Here is a 5,623-nt window from a genome sequence, read left to right as displayed (position 1 = left end):
CGCTCACGCTTCCTCCGAGACTCACAGTCCCCAAAAACAGCCCCCCCTCTTTGGTGCATCCTCTCTCCTTTTATCCTACAATAATGGCATCGTGTCCCAACGTGCACGGCTGCCGGCGATTTCCGCTGATCACCCCATAGACATAATATACGTAAACGCCTCATGACGTGCTGGAGCATGATCCAGCGTCGCCGCCATATTGGTTGGGTCTCTCCACTCAACGCTAACATTCAGAGTCAGTCAGAGTCAACGGAGAGCGAGCAATTATGCCCGTATTTTGTGCAGCTTACGATTGCAATAATGCAATATTGATACCAGATCGCATGGGATTACATTTCACAAGTAAGATTGGACAATAATTTAGGTTATTTTACAATGTATACATCATTATCATTTCATGCTTGTGTCATTTGTGGTGTCTGTATTTCACAAAGTAAGGCTGCACCCCATCGCAAAATTAACTACCCTGGAGTTACAGAGTGCAAGCATACGCAAGAAGCTGTGCAAAACAGTTCTTCTTAAAGGATTTTACCTCCCCAGTACCAGTTGCAAGACTGACAGGGTAATGTAAGATGCTGGAATGACCTGGAGTTATAACGTTTACTTTAGGCCTTTAAAAAATATATAATTCTGAGCTGGTACAGAATGTGTGTGTGTGTGTGTGTGTGTGTGTGTGTGTGTGTGTGTGTGTGTGTGTGTGTGTGTGTGTGTGTGTGTGTGTGTGTGTGTGTGTGTGTGTGTGAGTGAGTGAGTGTTTGAGAGAGAAATAAATTCAAATGAACAATCAAACTTGTTTCTTTATTAAAATATAAAATTAATTCATTAATACATTTATCAATATGTCAAAGTCTAACATATGCCTTAGTTAAAGCTCGTGATACAAAGTCTTTCTACATGAAAGCAGAATGTTTCAATGTGTGACAGCGTCCTGGATCATAACTAAGTCTCTGCAGTTTGTAACAAACCAAACCGTGTGAAAATCCGGTAAAAATTTACGATCATTGTAGTTGAGAATACATCTTCCTCAGTAGAAATAAATGCGGGGGACGGCGCATTGGGGACCCATCCAAGATGGCGCCGCGCTGATACGTCCGCTCCAATAGGCAGCGTCAGTCTATGAGGCGTCTACGTATATTATATCTATAGGCGTTTCTCTATGTCAAGGAAGGATCCTCGGAAGCCAGAATTCCAAGCATGCTACGTCATCGACATCCGACGAAGGACTGTTCCAATGTCGAGGATCCTCCGAATTTCAACCAAGGACTGAGTCCTTTGTTCGAAAAATATGTCATATACAGGAAAGGATGCATATGAGTAGCCTTCGCGCTCTTCGCGTTCTCAAATCACCCACAATCCTATGCGCGCAGCTTTGCTATCTTCAGACGTTCCCGGAGTCGGAGCATGAATGGGGCAAATATGCTTGTATCGGGGTTTATATATATATATATATATATATATATATATATATATATATGGCATCTGAGTTGACATTTGCAATCAAAAGCTTTATTTATATTTTACAATTAACCCTTTAGGCGAGTTTTTTTCCTAAAATATTTGATTTTGACATCTTAATTTCAAAATGCTATATCTTAAAAGCGATAAAAGATAGAAACTTTCTGTAAATTAGAGAAATATTAAGGATGACCCAACGTTTCTGTAGGGATTACATTTGCCACATGTTTAAATGATATATATAAAATGCATTATAGCCCCTGACCCGTGTCACACCGCGTCTGCTCCTGCTACAAACTGCTACAAATCCAGATCTGCCTCGCGCGCGCCGAGTGTGCACAGCCTGGACCACTGTTACTGTCATTTTGACTCCCCACCCTTCCTCCACGTTGTCCCTGAACTGTCCTATGAATACTTCGACCTCTTCTAACATACCCAATGTCATTAGATAAAGTCTCCACCACAATAGTCTTGGCACGATCGCGGAGAGGCGTGCAGTCAGAAGACGGGCTTTATGGTGAGCGCGGCAAAAATATCCCTAAATAATCTGTATAAAACAGGCAGAATAAATCCAAATAAAAAGTATTGCGTTAATAACACACACACACACACACAGATGAGCATGTCAATCTATCGCTTGACAGCTTTGTGGAGAGAGACTATTCTTTCCGGTAAAATCAAAAAAGAAAATGCACTCACACAAACGCACACAAATGCAACGTGCCCATGCTCTTAATATACAATCATTGATGAACACTTTAGTTTTTAATTTTAATGAAGAAGAAAAAAAAAAAAAAAACTTTATGACACCGGATTAGAACTCGGAAACCTTTAGCTGCGTTTCCACCGCAGGAACTTTCCCCAGGAACTGGCAACTTTGGGGATGGTACTTGATGTGTTTCGACCTCAGGGTCTAAATGGGAGGTAGTACTTTTTCAAAGCCCATGAACTTTCGAGGGCAGGACTTGAGCGCTGAACATGCTGATTGGTTTAGCTCATGCAGCATTTTATTTCAACTGGCATTTTTAAAAGTCTTGAGGTTCGTTCTGCATTCATTAAATATCAGTCTTGCTCTTTCTTTCTGATGGTGCGCGTTCGTCTCAGCCATCTCACGGTCAATGTCCATAATAGCTGATTATAACATACATTTCCTTTTAAATCTAGCTTTACAAGCTTTCAGAATACGCTAGTAATCTTTTCTGCCGTTTCGTTAATTACCTCTTTAGTAAACCAATACATAACCAGCAAAAGCGGCGCAGCTTGAATCTCTCCCATGCTTGTTATTAATTCATCCATGTAATCGACCTGACCCTATTATTTTTGAGTCCTTATATGATGTGACAGGTAAAAAAAGTTCCTGGTGCAAATTGTTAAGGGTAATTTGGCTGAAAAATGGGCTATAGAGACGGTTTACTAAAGTTCTACCACCAGACCACTGGGGAACTCAAATATTAGCAGCAGATATATGTATTTAATCACTCATGTCAAGATTCTCAGGACTAATAATATATTTGACGCAAAAAAAATGCAAATATTGTTTGCAAATGGTCAACATTTTTTTACTATTTTGCAAAATAGCAAATAGTTAAATAGCTACAATTTTATTCCCTATTATGTTTGAGCTTTAAATGAGTCTCTTATTTTAAATAAAATTAAAATTGTCAAGGGTACAGAGACTGCATGAGACAAAGATGTTAGTTAGCATAGTTTATTGAGCACCAGAGAGTGTAACTGTAGCGAAGTGTAGGTGGGCAGGTGAATGAAAGTCTTCGTGAGGGTAGGAAAAAAAAAAAAAAAAAAAAAAAAAATTCGCAGGAGTGATCGCTGGAGAAAATCAATGGAGAGTTCGCTGGAGAGATCCCGGGAGACACACACACCGGACTGGGAAACACACAGAGATTCTGACAAGAGACGTAGAAGATCACAGGGATACTTGAGGGAGTCCTGAGGTAAAGCAAAGAATGTTAGTACCTTCTCATAGACGAGACCGGACAGTTATGGGGCTAATATTGTTGCATTATTCCAAACAAATATATTGTTATCCACAAATAAATGTAAAGCGATTCACAAAAAATAAATAATTCCACAAATCAACAGAATGAGATCCACAAATATATGCAGGAATTTCACAAAAATAAATTAGATTCACAAATAAATACAATGATATTTGTGAGTAACAAAAAAATCCACACATGTCAAAAACACACAACTAACCGTCTAACCTTACACAATGACTGTGATGTAGCCTAATCTGAAATACAAATAGGCAAACACATCATAAAAAACACCATACTTCAGTTCTCAAAAATATTAATATATAACTTATATTTTTCCAAAATGAATAGCCTTGTCAAATGGCTATCGTTTTAACTTATATGGTGGAAAAGGTGACGTTTACTAAAAGGATCGAGTGAACGATCTAAGCAAAGTATCTACGGTTGTATTTTGTAATACAAAATAATATTACCCTTTGTCATTAGACACATTATTTAGTTTGGTACGGTACTTGGTGTTTCCTATTCTTAGATTTCATGTGACGTCACACAGTGGTGCGGCCGCCATTTGTAGGACTGAATTGCAACATGCGTCTATCTGCTGTGCTGTGGGCTGTGACAACAGCAAATAAAATAAAACATGGATTAACATTTTACAATATCTACAAAAACCCTGAGCGTCGTCAGAAATACTTTGCTCTTTTTCTGCTAACTTTTAACAATCATTTATAATAATAAAGTACTAAAATGAGACTCTCTTCTAGTTCTATTTCTAGCATGCACGCATTTTCGATCGATGTAACATTGTATATTCTATTAAATCAGCAACCAAAATTGTGGAAATATCAATTAATTTTAAAACAATTTTCATTCTAGGGCACCTTTAACCTTTTGCATTGTTAATTCATCTATAAAATTATCTTCACATGAATTAAGTCATAAAGTGTCAATCATCCACGGCTCCAGCCACAAAGAGATGCATAAAGGGCTACTTCCTGCTTCGCTACTGTTCGGACGCTCTTGCTTACTGCTCCGCGCTTTGCTCTATCGCTTCTATATTTTATCTCATTACTTCAACTTCAGCAAATCAATCACAGTGCTCAAACAACAAAGCTTGACTTTGATGATAAAACTTGAAACTCTGGAGACTGGATTACTACAAAAAAGCGAACATTTCATCTGACCAGCCTCTCCCTGCCATCAGCTTACATTACGGAAGGGAAAACACAGCTGCCTACTATCGAAAGGATAAGAAAATGCCTCTTTTAATTCAAGCATCTACTTGCTGCACAAACTGCCACAGACTTTCACAACGGATTGCAGTTCTTGAAACAAAGTTATTTGCGGAACTACCAAACCGGACGAATCACACAGCAGAGCTTCATCACAAACGTCCTCTGCACACAGCTGGTGAGTCCCATAAATGTAGTGCTACTCAACAGATAGAGAAACAAGTAACTGATCAACACATTAATCGATGGCACAAACAGGGGGCAAGACCCAAACGCACTCGAGACGTCAGATTGTCACGTGCTTCATATATTGCTGCAGTAGCATGCTCTACCCCAGACACAAGGATTTCAAACACTAGTTTCCGAACACCATCTATACATCTTGAAAACAGATTTGAAGTATTAATAAATGAGGGTGATGAATCCCAAAACGTGATAAATGTGATCGAACACAGATTAAATCAGCCCACAGCTAACACTAATGCTAACAGGCGCTCAAGGTCGAGCAGACAGCGGCCCTCAGCTCAGAGCGCAGCCGAGCCAAGGACTCTGATAGTGGGTGACTCTACAGTCAGAAACATTAGCAGCAGAGGTACAACTACAGGCTGCCTTCCACAAGCAACCATTTTTGATGTAAACAGGGAAATTCAGAAGATCCTGATAAAACATAAGACTGCAAATCGACTTATCATTCATGTAGGGAAGAACGATATTCAGAGAGAGCAGTCAGAACTGTCAATGCAATTTTTGAAACATTTAGCAAACTGAAAGTTCAGCCGTTCATCAGTGGACCACTGCACGCAAGAGGAACAAATAGATTCTCACGGTTGCGTGGGCTTAATAGATGGCTGCAAAAAAACCTGAATGATGAAGGGAGTGAATTTCATCGACAACTTTAATCTCTTCTGGAGTCAGAGACAATTGTTTACATCAAATGGCCAC

Source organism: Pseudorasbora parva, chromosome 4, assembly GCF_024679245.1.
Source record: "Pseudorasbora parva isolate DD20220531a chromosome 4, ASM2467924v1, whole genome shotgun sequence".
NCBI classification, from domain to species: Eukaryota; Metazoa; Chordata; class Actinopteri; order Cypriniformes; family Gobionidae; genus Pseudorasbora; species Pseudorasbora parva.
Note: the sequence above shows the minus strand (reverse complement) of the source record.